The sequence below is a fragment of the Pinus tabuliformis genome, chromosome 6, assembly GCF_031772625.1.
Source record: "Pinus tabuliformis cultivar Carrire ecotype Pingquan chromosome 6, CPIR1, whole genome shotgun sequence".
In the NCBI taxonomy this organism is placed as follows: Eukaryota; Viridiplantae; Streptophyta; class Pinopsida; order Pinales; family Pinaceae; genus Pinus; species Pinus tabuliformis.
The window spans coordinates 227,844,947-227,864,202 of record NC_142292.1 but is presented as its reverse complement, the minus strand read 5'-3'; positions in this window follow the sequence as shown (position 1 = coordinate 227,864,202).

Sequence of the window (19,256 nt, the reverse complement as noted above, 5' to 3'; positions counted from 1 at the left end):
AAACAAAATAGTATAAATGTAAAGAAGATAATACACAAGCAGATGCACAGAAATTGGAATCAACTTATCTTTATTATTCTTTGTTTAAGATTATAGACTCAACACCACCCTGCGCACTCAGCTGCAGGGGTCCGCACACTCAGCTGCAGACTCTACTACGCCTCTACGCACTCAGCTGCAGAACCTCTTCCTACTACTACAACCCAATACCCTTAGACTCTTACTCTCTGCTCTATCTTTGCTACTCAGCTGCTTCACTACCTTTACAACTTAGAGCCTTGCTCTACTTATACAATCCCATGGTCCGCGGACCACGGGTAGGCTGAAATGACATTACATTACTTTACAATACTTAGGGTTGACAACCCCATGACTCAACCTATACTTCGCGCTCCGCGCCTGCAATTCATGGATTCTTACAATAAATTTGACCAAAACTTGGGCTTTGAGCCCCAAAACATGCTGTGGGGCGATTCCGTGCCCAACAGGCCCCCAACACATTCATCGTGACTTGTCCTCGAGTCACTCTATCGGCATGGAGCCCCTCCAACTAGTACCATACTGCTCGGAGGTCCATAATGCACTGTTTTTCAGTTTGCTGGACCTGCTGCATGTGCTCTTCCGATGCTTCTCTGTGAGGATCGAATCCCTGTCTTAGCGTGTAGAAACACCACATCTGTGTGAGCTTGTCCTTGCTATCTGCCGTAATGGTGAAGGACTAATCAATCCATGGCTAGATGTGTGCTTTGACAAGTGCCTCTTTCTACTCTTTCAGTGCCCTTGCTTGCTGCATCTTTCTGAGCCATTGAGTGAGGACGACTGTTTGTGCAGTTCCCCTTACACTATCGTACTATTCCTGAAGCTCGCGCACATCTATTTCCAGGCACTGTATGTTGGGGTCCTCCTGCAAGGATGTGAGGAATCCAAAGGCTTAGTCCAACATATCGATACAGTCCTGTACTGCCCATCCAATTTCTTCCAACCCTATTTGGATAGCGCTAACGCACTGCTCTCCAACTTTCGAGGGAGTGGAACACTGCGCCTTCAGCCACAACTCAGCAGTCTGGAGATTTAGCTCCAACTGTGTATGCGTTTTTTCCTCACATGCGTTTCAGACTCCACTTGCCAGAAAGTGTATCCACATTTATGTTGGTAAGTCTGCGGCGATGGACAACTCTGGGACTTGCCGGCACACTTCGTTAACTGTCTGTACTATCTGTTGGTTTGTGACACCATTTCGTCATGCTGCAGGTTGAGCTATTCAATGTTGTTCTTTTGCTCACTCATCACCTAAATCGCATGGCCCTCCCTGGTGCGGAGCTCTGCTGTTATGCCATCCTGTAGTTGGTATAGTGTGTGTTGTGGAGGGGCAGCCAAATTAAGGCCAAGTCCCTGGATCCTGCCAACTGTGGCTTTGTCGGTCTCATTTTCTGTTGTTAGTTCCCCTTCCGATAGAACTATGGTGTTAGCCATCTTTGCGCGTAGCAGCTACTCCACTGTAGATGTGCCTACAGCGCCGTAGGTGGCTATGGTTCCTTCCTGTGGGGTCCGCACCTGTAGTTCCTACATCTACACCCTTTGGGCCCCAAACATAGTCTACTGCTCCGGCATGGCTTCTTGGAGTGCTTCCTTGGTGACCTCACAAATCGTGTCACCGATGTCATAGAGGTCACCTTCCATTAATGTGATTGGGTCGATGGCCAATTTGGAGGCCTTGACCTTTTTCCGTGGACCCGATCTCTTTGTGACCCGCAGCCTTTCCAGTTGGGTGGAAGTTGTGCCTGGGTTTGCACCTTCTTTTGCCAAGTCTGTGTGCTCTACCTCTTGTCCCGTAGACAATCCCTGGCCCTCCTCTTTCCATGTTGTTGTGGCTCATGTTGTCTGTGTTGCCACTACTATTTCGATGGCCTTTGCCTACTCTGTGTCTACCTTTGCTACCTTGCAGACTGCCCTTACCTCTGCTACAACTTTTTCACTGCGCCTCTTCTCGGCCAACTTCGTGATGCACAACTTGGCTTCATCCTTTTTTTTTGTGCTATTGTCCTATCCAGCTCCACCAAATCCAGGGCGTGCCACTAGGGAGGCCATGAGCCACTTGAGAGGTGACGTTTGAGCCACTTGAGAGGTGGGGCATGGATTTTGTGGGTCCTATCAACCCTCCTTCAAAGCAAAGGTCTTACATCATTATGTGCACCGACTATCTGACAAAGTGGGTAGAAACAAAGGCAATCAAAGCAGTGACAGAAGAAAAGGTGGCTAAGTTTTTGAGGGAGAATATCTTCTACAAGTTTGGCTACCCAAGAGAGTTAGTTACCGATCAAGGAAGCCAGTTCACCTCCAACCTGATTGAAGACTTGCTCGCTCATCACAAGATCAAGCATAGGACTTCCACCCCATATCATCCTCAAGCAAATGTGCAGGTGGAAGTCACTAATAGAGAATTGGAAGGTATTTTGACTAAGGTGGTGAGTAGCAGCAGAAAGGATTGGGCAAATCGCCTGGTTGAGGCCACCTGGGCCTACAACACCACTTGGAAGACTACAACAGGTTTCACACCTTATGAGCTGGTCTATGGGAAGAAAGCTTTGCTATCCATAGAGTTCGAGTACAACACATTGAGGGTGGCAGCTCAGCTGGACCTAGATCTCAGCCATGCTCAACGTGAAAGATTATTGCAGCTGAATGGATTAGATGAACAGCGAATGCAGGCCCTCCTCCACTTAGAAGTAGTTCAACTTCAGAGGAAGATATGGCATGACCGGCACCTTAATGAAAAGCAATTCCAGTCGGGAGATTGGGCACTGTTGTATGACTCAAGATATAAGGATTTCAAAGGAAAGCTGAGGACAAGATGGCTAGGACCATATACAGTGGAGAAATGCAATGACAATGGTTTATTCCTTATCAGGACCATTGATGAAGAAGCCATCCCCATGCTTGTCAATGGGCATCGATTGAAAATCTACAGGAAACCCTTTTTGAGGCAGGAGTTCATTGAAACTATGGAAAAATCAGTGCTGGTAGTAGAGTAGGGCTCTGCCTCTATTCCAGCCACACCTCGATCATCAAAAAAAAAAAAGAGGGGGAATAAAAAGATCCTTGGGTGAAAACCTCTCTGAGGCGCCCAGGGCACATAGTGGGGGTGAAAACATCATGGAGGCGCCCCTATTGTCCCTCAGAAAATAAAGAATGGAATAAAAAAGATCCTTGGGTGAAAAGCTCTCTAAGGTGCCCAAGGCAGATAGTGGGGGTGAAAACCTCATGGAGGCACCCCCGCATTCTCTCAAGAAAAAAATAAAAAAAGAGAAAAAAGAAAAAAGAAAGAAAAAAGAAAAAGAAACAGGTCTAATCTCTGTAAAATTATTGCAGGTTGCAGGGAATACATTGCAGATAAATAAGGTTGTGCAAAACGAGGACAAGGGTCCGTACCAGGCTACAGGACATCCTTACAGACACTCCCTCCATAGCCACTCACTTTTCCCAGGATTTGAACACATTCGGGTCGAGATTCAACCTCCTACAGGAAGTTCTGGGCTTTCTACAGGAAGTTTTAGGGCTTTCTACAGGAAGTTCTGCATTTCTACAGGAAACATCCTGTAGAGCCTTCGGGCAGGCCAAATTCGATTTTAGAAGGGGATTTGAAGCTTGAAGTTTTTTTATTAGGCCTGCAGCCACCCCTCTCTTCCATCCATCACCTGTTTCATCTCTCTCCACCGCCATTTCAACAATCTGGTTATGTATTCCTGCATAGTCATACAAAGAGTCTTGTTTTCCTCAGATTGATTTTTTTTTCCCAAGTGACAAATCAAGCACACAAAGGCTCGTACACTCTACCTGTCAGAGCTCCATTAGGACTCTTCATCCGCAAATACAACCTTGCTCGTTTAAGCATGCATCCTAGGAGGAGAAGCAGCTACAGGATGTCCTACAGGAATCCTGTAGCAGCTGATCTATCTGGAGCACATACTATGGAGTCAGTAGCAGCTGAAATCGACGCAGGGCACATGTACAAAACTCCACTTGGATGTGAACACCTCCTCGACAGCTGAAATCAGACAGAGCCTATGCATGCAGCGTTTACAACCAGAGGATCGGGTCCCGAAGCCATGCATACAGTAGCAACCAATGAAAGAAGGAGTTCCAACACCGGTGCACGAAGCAGCAGTGAGCAAAGCCATCATTCCATGTCCTAAAGCCTACAGAAAACATCCACGGCCACACAGGTAAGTGTCTAACCTTATTCGTCAAATTGCATAGACTATATTCCGAAAACTGCATGTCTGTGAAATGGTTCGGATTGAACGAATTCGGTGGCCAGTCAACTGGCCACCCATAGTCAGTTGAATGGCTTCATGGGATCCAAACGAGCTCGGTTACGCTCGAATTCGCCAAAGAGACGTGGAGCCGACACGTGGGAAGTGTCCAGTCGGGGAGAATCGGCGGGATTGGCAGTGGTGGCGGCGGTTAATGGCAGAGAAAGGAAATGGCGGTCAGAGACATGCTGAGGAATGATGGCCGTGACGTTGGCTAATGGATCGGCCTGGCCACCTCACCCCCTCACCATGAATTGCGCCGTAATTCAAAATTGCTCGGCCGAAGAACTCACGTTAACCGCTGTCATTTACACTTGCAAACCGTTCTCAGCAAAGTACGCATCCTCCTCCTCCGCAGTCTGTTAGCCCGAGCTTCTCGACCTGTTTCAAAATTCTCCCACGTCCCAGGCTCGTTCAGAAGCACCGTAACATCCTCCAGAAGCTGGCAAAGCATTCTACAGGAAGAGGCTCTACAGGAAATACAACATAGCCTTTCGGAGCAGAGCAAATGGATTTTTCTTCAACAAATGTGGAGTTCTGAGAGAGGTAGGCTCGAAACCACTCTTCCCTGCATGATATATTTCGAAAGGTGGTGAATTGAACTATCTGGAGTAGGAGAATTAGAGACAAGTCTGCCTGTGGGTCAAGAATAGTAGTCTTCCTGTGTGTTACACGGAAATTTTCAGTTGGTTCTGCGTCAAATTCTCCTCCACAGTCCCTGTTAAGAAATTCCTCCTCTAGAAACGATAAACCACTGTCAGGACTAACCTGTGTGAGAAAAATGTGAATTTTACATGGTTATATGTATGCTGGGGAGTGGAAATTGAGCTCTACACTCTGTCTGGGGAGACCCAAGTCTTCCTTTGGTACACGGACAATCGAGTTTTTTAAAAAAACCAAGGAACTAGTGCAAGGTTAAAAAATAAGCACCCGAGGGTGTTATTGGGAAAACTAGTGTCTATGCAGAGCTGCTAGTCCCACTAAGGCTGGTAGCTACCTTAGAAACAAACACACTAAAAGCTACTTTCGTTTTCCTTTATGAGAAATAGATAAGAGAAGAATAAGGAGACCAACCTCTATCTTGCGCTTGGTTCCTTGCTCAATTCCTCTCTCTTCTGGTAGGTCTTTGCCACTCGCTTCCTTGTCTACCCAGCTTCAAAGAGTACATGTAGAATCAAAGTAGCATAACACTATCCAAGAACATAGATCTATTATCATAAACAATATAGGATCAGATGTACATTGACCACACAAATGCATAAATCATTAATCATACAAGAATGTGGAGGAAAACTTGAATAGCTTTATTGATAATCAAGAAAGAGCAAATAGGATTACAACCGATTGTTCTGACCCAGCATCATCCTCTCAGCAAGAAATCCCTTCTTCACCTCATGAAAAGCTTAGATCACCCAACACTATGATATTGCACCAAGAAACCAACAACACTTCCTTACAAGATACAAAATTCTAGCCTCAGGATCTCTGGGATGAGGGATCCATATATAGATGTCTGCAAGGGAGGTGAGTCAGCTTTTGAGATTTGATTAGTGTCTTCTCTCTAATAGTTCTTGATTCCACTTGGAGATTGATGATCTCTTACTCATCCCTGGTCGAATTCAGAGAGGCAAGTGTCACAGGAGAGGTTTCTAGAAGATTCCATGCTCCTCCACTTTGCGGATTGACCCTGCCATTTGTCCATTCTCGCCCATCGCACCCCATAAAAGGGTTTTTTGACATGCATCGCACCTACTATGTGTACTCAGGTGGGATGCAATGCACTTTGCCTATGGAGAAGGGGAAATGGTCCAGTTTTGACCAGTTCTGAGTAGTTTTTCATGGAGAACTTCTGGGAGATGTAATCAGTTGACCTTGTTCTTTTAGGGGTTGGAACAACACCTTTAGGGACGTAGGAACCCTTTGTTTATGGACATTTATGCTTTGGGGTTGCAGTGCCCAAAAATTTCTATAACAGTTGCCCCCTAAAGCATGAGGTCGTTAATCTTTTGATGTCGGGTGAAATGCTTTATCATGAGGATCCGAAGTTTTTTTGAGCTGGAAGGCGACCCGTAATAAGATACAATACAATACATTATCTTCATATTATTTTCATGATCTAGCTGACGCGGGCATTCCCATGCTCAGCTTTATAAATTAATTTTCATGTACACAAGACAGACAATCGTCTGAGTGTAGACTAATGATTCTGGTAGAGCCATCATCCCTTAGATTGGATGATTATCTGTGCAACAATGATGTACATTTGATGTCTTTATTTTCCTGAATATATATCGCAGCCCGGATGGATGAAACTAGATCTGGGGTCTTCAATCTCGTTCGATCTTCACTGAAAAGTACAAGTCGATCCATGTGAGAGATGTTCTGGAGTCAAACATGAAAAGACATCGCTTGATTACCAACCAATGATGTAAGCTGTTAATAGGCATGAGAGGAATCACCGATAATGATAATGATCCTCAAGGTACTGCAACACAATTCACGTGGCGTGAATAAGGGACTTGGCATCGAACACCATGCAAAATCTTTCGGTCGAAGGCCATTGATGTAAACCTGTCACCGATAGTGAGAAACTTGCCTTTGAGGCATGCAAGCTTCAAAGTACTGAAAGGGTTGTTCCTAGATCGACTTCTTGGATAATGAGCTGATGTCGATAAGAAGCGATCTGTCATAGGAGGGCCTTAGTGAATCCCACATCAATGACACAGAATGGAGCAAATGATTTTAATGGAGGTGAAAACGATCTGGTGATATACGGTTCAGGGTGGCGGTCATGAAAGAATGGAGCGAAAATGTATTATAGTGGGTGAGACACAGGTGTTATAGACAATTTTGTGCCTTGCAGCATCAGGCATGAATTGTCAATAATCCAAGGGATCCAAAGTCCCTAAACATGATGTTCCTACCCCTAGAGGAACAAGGTCAGCAAACCAACAGCTCTCAGATCAGTTCTCCACCTGAAAACACTCAAAAACAAGCAATCCTGAAATCAAAGCAGGTGCTCCACTAGGCTTCTGCGCTGAAACTCAACTCCTCCATGGTGTACCTGCGTTGCAAAGCAGGTAGAACAAAGGCCACCTGCGCTGAGCGAGATGGGACAAGTGGCACACTGAGTCATTGCTCTGGAATCTTCCAAAAATGACACTTGGATCAGGGATTTCGCCTTGTGATGAGTCAGAGGCTCTGTTTCTCCAAGTGGAAGTAAGGTTCTCCAAGTGGACTCAAGAACTGAAGATCAACTGAAGAGAGAGAGGACACAAGGTAGCTACACATCAGTTGCAAGCTGACTCACCCTTTCTCAATTCATCTGTATATTGAGCTCTCTCCTATGAGCTCAGGAAGCTGGAATTTTGTGCAAAGTAATGATATGCTGTTGGTTTCACTATAGAACTATTGGGTGATTGCTTGAAGGAGGTGAAGAGGAGAAATTCTTTCTGCTGGGAGGTGTTGCTGGATTGGGGCCTTCAATGGTTGTAACCTTCTCAGAACTTTACTTCTTCCATTAATAAAAGCTATTGAGGTTCTTCTATATGCATTTGTTTCAATGATGTATTGTGATGATTGTATATTTGATTTATGCTAATCCTTGAATCAGTTATGAATGCATGCTTCTTGTAGTTTCCTTCTTTGTTATTTTGCAGGATCTCATTGTAGCTGGGCCAGCAAAAGAGCAAAGAGCTAGGAGCAAGCAGCAAAGAGAAGAGATTGGAGCAAATATTAAGCGCAAGGCAACGGTTAGTGCATTTCTTCATTCTCTCTTGCTTTCATAAAGAAGTAAACCTTAAGTAGTTTTATTTACAGTTGTTGCTGAGGTACTATCACCCTTAGAGTGGGATAGGGTCATCCGAATCGGATACTTTTCCCTACAACAAACTGGCGACTCCGCTGGGGATCGTATCTGTTTGATTGTTTGTAGTATTTTGCTATTCATTTCCTGAACAAAAGAGTACCAAATCGAAAAGGTTTTGACTATATCAAAAGCGAAGTAGAGGGCAGCTGCTCTAGCTCATTTCTGAGCATGTTCATGATTTGAAGAGCTGATCTACAAGGATCCTTGTAAGCTCTTAGTGATATCTTTTCATCTTCCTTGTCATCCCTTAGTGTGTGCTTGACTAATAGCTTCTGATTTGAGCAAAAACTGTGAATTTTTGAGAAAATTGTGACCCGGAAACTGTGAAAACGCAACTTTCGTTTTCCAAAGTAGGTAGTACACAGGCTACCTGCTTTGCAACGCAGGTCCCGAAGGGGCTACCTGCGCTGAGAGCCAGACTGGCTGTGCAGCACCTGCGTTGGCCCAATTTTGCCTTGTGCATTTGGGGTTTCCTCCCTTTTTCTTGCCTGTTTTCACTATAGATTTTGCAGCCAGTTACCAGTCTTGTACCTATTTTGAAACCAACCTTACTTGCCATCATTCCGCCTCTGTTATATAACGAAATTGTACTTGTTCTTTTGTATTTCTTACATCATTTACAATTTCCCATAACGAAAGTGAACTAGTCTTGCTTTGGCCTCTTAGATCTGAACCTGTGTTAGGCATTTTGCTGGTCTAAAGAGTTAGCTTGTTTGCTGTCCATAGCTGATTAGTCTTTCTACTTTTGTCATTATGGTTTGATTTCATGCATTTCCAGTGTTTAAACAAGTAAATCTTAAGGTGTCTTTTGATTTTGGACTAGCTTGTTTACTTTCGCTTGAAATCGAAATCAAAGTTATATAACAACTTTCTTTTTGTAATACATCAACATTAAGAAAGAGAAAAGAAAATACATGCATTGTGCATTTTGCATTTGACTGTTTGCATGCTGATTTAGGAAATTTTGCATTAGTGTGTGCTCTATGATCTGTGTGAAAATATTTGCCTTTCTTCTCCTCAGTAGTTAAGATTTTCAAAGTTGAACGATTGAAAAATTTGCTTCTCATCTTAGACTGCATTCAGGAATTTGTTACATACATCTCGTGGTGATCCTTAAAGGCAAACTGCTAAACAAGATCAACATTAAAATAAATTCAATTTACATAACAACGCTTTGTAACATAACGCAAACACATAGAGGTCTAGGTAGAGACGTGTTCCGGCGTCGTTAAACGTAGTGACTGTCGATCTCTACGAAGGTGGGTGATTCCTCCTGAGAGTCGGTGGCACTAATACGGACTTGTGCTCCCACGTACCATCGCATATATATTGGGAGACCCCTATAGGAACAAATCCTTTATCCATAGGAAGCCGTGTCGGCCGCCCTACTGATCGCGATGCAGTGAACACAGCATTCACGAAGATCGACCACCCGTACCGTAAAACGTATTCTGTGGTTTCGCGAAAAGTTTGGCACACCCTCTGCCTAGAACTCCAGAGCAGTTTCTTTTGGCCTTTTTCAAACTCTATAACTGAAAAAGTCCAACCGAGCATTTGTCACTTCGGGCTCGTTAAAACATCGAAGGAGACTAGAGTCATCTTTAGCTTTTTCTCGACTCTTAAAACATGAAAAAGCAAAGTTGTGTCTAAAGCGTCGTTAATAAAATTTATTTTAAACGGAACATAATCACCTGTTATTCCTGCGTTGATCTTCCAGTTGAAAAGTATGGAGCCCACCAACCAAGGAAGTCACCTTGGTGGAAGTCCCAGTCCCTTCTCCTCTTGGGGAGATGTTGGTGCGCCCCATATGGCCACATTGTCACTTCCAGGATTGACAATTGGCCTACCTGTATGGCTCTTTTCAACTAATGTAGTTCAGACCACCACAAATCCTGAGCAGTCGAATCAACAGTCAGATCAGTCTAGAGCTGCCCACCAGCCTTCCACTTCTTACAATTCTTCCTCTGATCCTTCATCTTCACAAGGTAGAGCCGGCAGAAGTCAGCCTCCCATGGAGAAGAAGGAGAAGAAGAAGAAAGAAAAGAAGCAGAAGGAGCCTAAGGCGAAGCCGACTGGGGGCAAGCAAAAGACATCTGACAAAAATCCACACACTGCACCAACCGGGCCTAAATCGACATGTGTCATTTGCAAAGGGATCCACTTCCACCGTGATTGTCCTTGTATTCCCCGGATACTAAGGGACTGGTCCCCCAGGTTGCACAATCCGGTAGCATCAACCTCTGGTAGTCATGTTGATTGCAGTCCGTCAACTAGCGAGAGTGAAGGACGAAAAGGGAGACCAAGATCACCCTGCATGCTGTGTGAAGGCGATCATGCCATCCACTGTTGTCCATTCTTAGATGAGGCAAAGAGAGTTTTGGAAGATCGTCCGGTTTCACCGTTACGACTTCCTCCTGGATACCAAAAACTCGCGCCAAGTCCCTCGATAGTTGAAAATCCAGCTGGCCCGCTCAAGTGGTCAGCTGAAGTGTCGGTCATTGATAATGAACCTGCTGAATCCAGACCAGACGAAAGTCTAAAGGTCGAAACGGCAGTTGACCCGGTTCTTCCTTCAGAGGTTTCATCCTCAAATGACTCCGTCATTGAAGATTCATCTTCAAATGACACCCTCACTGAAGAGAATAAGGATGACACCATCCAGATTCTTTTCATCAACACAGACTCTGATGAGCATCAGGGCAATGCGCCCATTCCTTTATCGCAGGAAGGAACATCGTCAGGATAGTATCCGGCCGTGTATTCGGTCCCACCACCAAGCAACCTGGTTGTGTCCTTTGATTGGAATCAACTAGGCAGACCCCGGTTACCAGCCAGTATCCCATTCAGAATCATCGTCCAAATCTACAGAATGGTGATGGCTGGAACTATCATTGATGAAGGGGCATCTGTGAGTATCCTTTCCTCTATTGCTTGGAAAGCGCTGGGCTCCCCAACGCTCTTACCTGAGATGAGAAATCTATCAGGTTTTGATAAAGGAACCAGTCGCCCGTTAGGGATTCTCCCCAATGTTCCCGTTACATTGAAGGGGAAGACAGTTCATATGAATGTCATGGTCGTCCAGGGACCCTTGGTGTATAACTTACTCGGACGAGACTATATATATTGCATGGAGGCGATAGTGTCCTCACTCTTTAGAGTTATGTGTTTTCCGCACGAAGGAAGAATGGTCAAGCTCGTAGACCAACTTTCATTTCCAGGATCACGCATCACAAATAGTCAAATACCATCCCTTAACGGTTTATTCACTCAAGGAATGCCTCCACCCCCGGTTCTACTTCCCGATGAATGCGAGTGATTCGGAAGAAAGAACTGGGACCCAGGGGGCATGCACCCTGGCCTGCCTTGGGCAGAGAAAACCTTGGGTATAAAGTTAATTTCCGCAAAAGAATATGCCTAGTCCGTACCCCGTCCGGCATGGAAGAGAGGGTTGTTCTAGGATAAAGTTATTTTGTCAAAGTTATGTGAGTGAGATAATCAGCTTCTCGCTCCCCTTGTCTAGGTAAGTAGGATGCCGAGGGAGGAGATCCATTTGTGGCGGCAAGTAGCCACCATCTTTGAAGGCAAGCCTCACCCATTAAAACGTATGTTTTAAAGGATAAGTAGGGGCAGCCTCCAAAGAAAGAGATGAAATTGCTGCAACAAGTGATCACCACCTTTAGTAACCTAGGAATAGACATCGCCGGAAAAAAGAGTTTAGTTTGCGGCAGCGAACAAAACCATTTTTCGGATAATAAGTAAGAGGCAAACCTCCCTCCATAACGCCAATGTTTTATCTGTTGCGATCTTGCAAAAATCAAAAAGTGAACTGATGGGAAGACAAGTACCATCGGCACCGAAAAATAACGAGAAGACAAGTATCGTTAAAAATATAGCAAGACGACAAGTAGAAAAACAGAGGTGGGACAGAGGTGGGGTAGCCTTGAAATTATACTTTATACCTGGGGGCATGCGAACCTTTTGGAGTGCAAGCACGGGACGACTATTTATTTTTTAAATTTTTAGGTCCTCCCTTTAAACCTGTAGGTCTAACCCGTTAAACTCGTAGGATTAGCCGTTTCCAGCTTGCATAAAGAAAGGATGTGGGGCAAAAGTTAAAACTTGCCAAATTGGAGTAACTAGTGAGGTATAGCTCCTTAAATATGACTACCTCACCTGAGGCGTTCCTTGTATTAAGACTGGTATAATCGAGCAGTTTTAGCACAGTTCATGCTCGTTAGAAAATAAACGCAAGATCCGAGCAGTTTTAGCACATAGTTCATGCTCGTTAAAAAATAAACATAAGTTGTGAGCAATCTTCCCCTAGAGTTCAAGCTCACCCAGAAAAAATGAACCGGTAAATAACCTTGGTAAATGTAACCTTTGACAGCCATATTAAAGCCCTTGGTCGTGTTCTTGCAGTCTCACCTCCATTCGTTCATTTGGCCAATCGTTCATCTCCATATGTTTGTTTACCCATTTTGAGGAACAGCTACGAAGAGTGATTTCACTTGGCCATCCTTGTGACACTGCCATGATTGGAATATTCCAACCTGTACCTGGAATCTGCTGCTATCCCTGTTTATCACTCGTTCCTCAAAAGACGAGTCTTCTTTGAGCTCTTTTCTTCTGACTCGTAAAATATGAAAAGTTTGCCGAGTTTTGGCCTTCCAGCTCGTTAAACGACCGGAAGAGCTATCCCTCCTCTAGATTTTAATCTTTTTGGACCTGAGGGATTATTGCACAAAAAGATCGAGCGCTTGTTTGTTCGGCTCGTTAAAGCAATCGAAAATTCATCCCTTCTGTATTGTTTTATACTTTTTCAGACTTAAGGGATTAGATGACGAAAAAGGAATTCTGGAGTTGACTTTATGTACCTTTTCAGACTCTCTAAAAATGAAAAGGACCGAGTTATCCTTGTCGTTAGACTCGTTAAATTCATTAAAATAGCGACAAACTTGTCTTTAGACGAGAACGAGTTTCCCTATCGCTAGGCTCGTTAAAACATAGCGATGGGCTTGCCCGAAGGGTAGGTTATAGAACAAGCATATGTTATCCTCCTCAAGCTTGACAAAAATAAAGAGGTACTGGTCAGCAATGACTGGGGAAAAATTGGGAGAACCTCACAACTTTAATGGTAGCAAGTCGCTCTTGAACATGACACTTTGTCCTCCATATCACATCGGGTTGGGTTGTTTCATTCACCAGTCTCATCACCATGGTCCTCGCCACACCATCCACATTTGGGGTAATGCTACCAATCCATCACATCAGTGTCATTATATGTTCAAGAGATGTTGTTCTGCAAAGAGTCAACCGTGTCCCATCCACTGCCATACATTGTCCTTCATCCATTTCATGACTGCCACCCTGAATCATACATCACAGTTTGTTTTCACCTCATCACAATCACTAGCTCCGTTCCGTGTCACTGATGTGGGATTCATTAAGGCCCTCCTTTGACGGATCGCTCCTTGTCGACATCAGCTCATTATCCAAGGAGTCGATCTAGGAACAACCCCTTCAGTACTTTGAAGCTTGCATGCCTCAATGGCAAGTTTCTCACTTCCGGCGACAGGTATACATCAATGACCTTCGACCAGAAGATTTTGCATGGTGGTCGACGCCAAGTCCCTTACTCCCACCATGTGAATTGTACTGCCGTACCTTGAGGGTCATCATCCTTATCGGTGATTCCTCTCGCGCTTGTTAACGGTTTACATCATTGACCGGTAATCAAGCGATGTCTTTCCATGTTCGACTTCAAGAAATTCTCACATGGATCGACTTGTACATCGAGTGAAGATCGGAAGAGATTGAAGACCCTGGATCTAGTTTCATCCATCCGGGCTGCGATATATATTCAAGATATAAAGACATTTGATATGTACATCATTGCAGCAGATGATCATCCTTCTCAAAGGATGATAATTTCAGAACATAATTATCAGTCTATCATCAGATGATCGTCTGTGCTATGTACCAAAATGAATTTATAAAGCTGAGCATGGGAATGCCCACCTCAGCTAGATCATGAAAAAGAATGAAAAATAATGTATTTTATTGTATCTTATTACAGGACACTTCTCAGCAGATTGAATGAACTTCAGATCCTCCTAATAAAGCATTTCACCCGATAAACGACCTCATACTTTAGGGGGCATCTGTTATAGACAATTTTGTGCCTTGCAGCATCAGGCATGAATTGTCAATAATCCAAGGGATCCAAAGTCCCTAAACATGATGTTCCTACCCCTAGAGGAACAAGGTCAGCAAACCAACAGCTCTCAGATCAGTTCTCCACCTGAAAACACTCAAAAACAAGCAATCCTAAAATCAAAGCAGGTGCTCCACTAGGCTTCTATGCTGAAACTCAACTCCTCCATGGTGTACCTGCGTTGCAAAGCAGGTAGAACAAAGGCCACCTGCGCTGAGCGAGATGGGACAAGTGGCACACTGAGTCATTGCTCTGGAATCTTCCAAAAATGACACTTGGATCAGGGATTTCGCCTTGTGATGAGTTAGAGGCTCTGTTTCTCCAAGTGGAAGCAAGGTTCTCCAAGTGGACTCAAGAACTGAAGATCAACTGAAGAGAGAGAGGACACAAGGAAGCTACACATCAGTTGTAAGCTGACTCACCCTTTCTCAATTCATCTATATATTGAGCCCTCTCCTATGAGCTCAGGAGGCTGGAATTTTGTGCAAAGTAATGATATGTTGTTGGTTTCACTATAGAACTATTGGGTGATTGCTTGAAGGAGGTGAAGAGGAGAAATTCTTTCTGCTGGGAGGTGTTGCTGGATTGGGGCCTTCAATGGTTGTAACCTTCTCAGAACTTTACTTCTTCCATTAATAAAAGCTATTGAGGTTCTTCTATATGCATTTGTTTCAATGATGTATTGTGATGATTGTATATTTGATTTATGCTAATCCTTGAATCAGTTATGAATGCATGCTTCTTGTAGTTTCCTTCTTTGTTATTTTGCAGGATCTCATTGTAGCTGGGCCAGCAAAAGAGCAAAGAGCTAGGAGCAAGCAGCACAGAGAAGAGATTGGAGCAAATATTAAGCGCAAGGCAACGGTTAGTGCATTTCTTCATTCTCTCTTGCTTTCATAAAGAAGTAAACCTTAAGTAGTTTTATTTACAGTTGTTGCTGAGGTACTATCACCCTTAGAGTGGGATAGGGTCATCCGAATCGGATACTTTTCCCTACAACAACAGGTGAATTCTCTGAGCGACTTCTCTTGAACATATCGGTGACACTAACATGATGGATTGGTAGCATTAACCCCAAATGTGGATGGTGTGATGGAACCATGGTGATGTGACCAGTGAATGGAACAACCCAACCCGACTTGGATGCGGAGTGAAAGTGTCATGTTCAAGAGCGACTTGCTACCAACAAAGTTTCTTCGAGTTTTCTTCCCAATTTTTCCCTAGTCATTGCTGACCAGTACCTCTTTATTTTTGTCAAGCTTGAGGAGGATAACATATGCTTGTTCTATAATTTTCCCTTCGGGCAAACCCATCACTATGTTTTAACGAGCCTAGTGATAGTGAAACTCGTTCTTGTCTGTTATGGACAAGTTTGTCGCTATTAGGTTTTAACGAGTTTAACGACAAAGATAACTTGGTCCTTTTCAATTTTAGAGAGTCTGAAAAGGGACGTAAAGGAAACTCCAAAAATCCTTTTTCATCATCTAATCCCTTAAGTCCGAAAAAGTATAAAATAATACAAAAGGGATGAATTTTCGGTAATTTTAACGAGCCGAACAAAACAAGTGCTCAATCTTTTTGTGTAATAATCCCTCAGGTCCAAAAAGATTAAAATCTAATGGAGGGATAGCACTTCCAGTCACTTTAACGAGCTGGAGAGGCCAATGGCTCTGCAATCTTCTCATATTTTACGAGTTAGTTGAAAAGAGCTTAAAGGAGACTCATTTTTTGAGGAATGAGTGATAGATTCGGGTAGCAGCTGATTCCAGGTAGGGTTTGGAATTTTCCAATCACGGTAGTGTCACAAGGATGGCTAACATGATCACTCTTCGCAGTTGTTCCTCAAAAGGGGTAAACAATCAAGTGGAGGTGAATGATTGGCCAATACAAAGTGGAGGTGATGATGAGAACACGACCAAGGCTTCAAAGGCTGAAGTACTACATTCGCAATGGTTATTTACCGAAAATTGGTTCATTTTTTATTTTAAAATGAGCTTAAATGCTGGGGGAAACACTTGCTCATTGCTTATGTTTATTTTTTAACGAGCTTGAAGTCCGCGTTAAAACTGCTCGATCCAGTCATATAATAAGAATTTCTCATCTAAAAACGACATTTTTTCAAAGCTTTGCCCCACATCCTTTCTTTATGCAGGTTAGGAAACGACCAATCCTACGAGTTTAAAGGGTTAGAGGACCTATAAATTTAAAAAATAAATGGTCGTTCTTCGCTTGCATGCCAAAAGGTTTGCATGCCCCCAGGTATAGTGAAATAGAGTTTCGAGGTTACCCCTCAATTTGCAGATAAAACATTTGTTTTATCGGGAAAGGCCTACCTTTTTCAGGTTACCAAAGATTGTTCTATCTGTACCACAAACAAAACACTTCTTCAACGATGTCTACCAAAATAGACAAAGGTGAATGGCACAGACGCCTCCAGTCACATAACTTTGATGAGGGAATCTTATTCTAGCCTAATCCCATTTTCCTAAACGGACGGGTGTGTCAGACTAGTCATATATCCTTCGCAGAAACCTACCCTATACCTGAAGTTTTCCTGTCGAAACAGGCTAGGGTGCATGCCCCCTGGGTTTCAGTCATGCCCTCCGAATCACTCGCGCTCATCAGGAGGACAGACTGGGGATTGATGAGACATTCCTTGCATGAAAAGACCATTCAGGGTTGGTATATGACTATTTTCTATGTGTGAACCGGGGAATGAAAGCTAGTCTACGAGCTTGACCACTATTCCTTCGTGCGGAAAACACATTACTCTAAAGAGTGAGGAGACAATGGCTCCCATGCAATAAATATAGTCTCGTCCAAGGAGTAGATTATAATCCAGGGGTCCTTGGACTACCATTACGTTCATGTGAACAATTTTCCTTCTTAATGTTATTGGCACATTGGGAAGGATCCCTAACGGTCGACTGGTTCCTTTGTCAAAGCCTGTTAGATTTCTCGTCTCAGGCAAAAGCGATGGCGAACCAAGCGCTTTCCAAGTAGTTGAGGAAAGGATACTCATAGAAGCCCCTTCATCTATGATGGTACCGGCCATAACCATTCTATATACTTGAGCAATGATTCGGAATGGTACACTAGCCGGTAAATGAGGTTTGCCTAGTAGATTCCAGTCAAAGGAAACAACCAGGTTGCTTGGAGGTGGGACTGAATAGACGGCTGGGTACGCCTCTGATGAAATTCCTTCCTGCAGTAAAGGAATGGGTAGACTGCCCCCATGTTCATCGGAGTCTGTGCTTATGAAGAGAATTTGAACGGTGTCATTCTTGTTTTCTTCGGTGACTATATCATCTGAATATGGACCTTCTGAAGGCAAGACCGGGTCAACTGCCGCCTCGACCTTTTCACTTTCGCCTGGTGTGGATTTAGATGGTTTATCTTCAATGATATACGCTTTGGCCGACCTCAAGGACGTGTCAGCTAGATTTTCAACTAGTGACAGACTCGGCAAGAGTTTCTTGTATCGAGGAGGAAGCCGTAACGATGAAACCAGATGGTTGTACAAAACTCTTTTAGCTTCGTCTAAGAAGGGACAACAATGGACGGCGTGATCGCCTTCACACAATTTACAAGGAAATTTATATTTTCCTTTTTGTCCAGGGGCTTCACTTTCACTAGTTGATGTTGTATGCTCAATATGATCGTCAGAGGTTGATGACACCGGATTGTGCAAACGAGGAGACTAGTCCCTTAAGATCCGAGGGATGCAAGGACAATCTCGATGATAGTGGTCTCCTTTGCAAATGACACATGGCGATTTAGGCCTGGTCGGTGCAGTGTGTGGATTTTCGCTAGACGATGCTTGGTTGCCCCTTTTCGCCTTTGGCTCCTTCTTCTTCTTCTCTTTCTTCTTCTCGGTCACTTAATTTTGGGCTTTACCAGCTTCATCAAGTGAAGAGGAAGGAGGAGAGGAAGAATTGGATGAAGTAGAGGGTTGGGGGGCAACTCTAATATCGTTTAGTTGCTGACTTGATTGTTTAGGAATTACAGTATTCTGAATGACAGAAGTTGAGAAGAGCCATACGGGCAAGCCGATTGTCAATCCTGGAAGAGATAATGTGGCCATATGGGGTGCACCAACATCTCCCTAAGAGGAGAAGGGACTAGGATTTCCTCCAAGGGGAACTCCTTGGTTGGTGGACTCCATTTTTCTCAACTTAAGATCAATGTAGGAAAGGTGATGATTATTCCGTTTAAAATAAATTTTAGACGCTTTGACACAACTTGTTTTTTCAATTTTTAAGAGTTGAGAAAAAACAAAAGATGACTCTAGTCGCCTTCGATTTTTAATGAGCCTGAAGTGACAAGTGCTCAGATGGACCTTTTCTGTTAAGGAGTCTGAAAAGGAACGAAAGGGACTACTCTGGAAATCTAGAGAGAGGGATTACCAAACCAATCGCAAAACTGCAGAATACTTTTTACGGTATGGCAGTCAATCTTCTCGAATGTTGTGTTCAGTGCATTGCGATCGATAGGGCGATAGACATGGCTTCCTATGGATAAAGGATAAAGCCTATTGTGGTCTCCCAAAATATACTCGACGGTACGTGGGAGCACAAGTCCGTACTGGCACTTATTATCTCAAAGTGGAGGAATCACCCAACCAACAGTGAAAACAACAGTTACCAGGCTTTACGACGCCGGAATATGTCTCTAGCCTAGACTTCTAGACATTGTGCGTTAGGTTCCAAAGCATTTTTAGATTCATTAAATTTATTTTATGGTTGATCTTTGCTTAAGAAATTTGCCTTTCAGGTTCACCGCGTGATGTAGATGTACAATTCCTAAAATGCAATCTAAGATGATAAACAGTGGTTTTAATCTTCTTTCTGCAATGAAAATC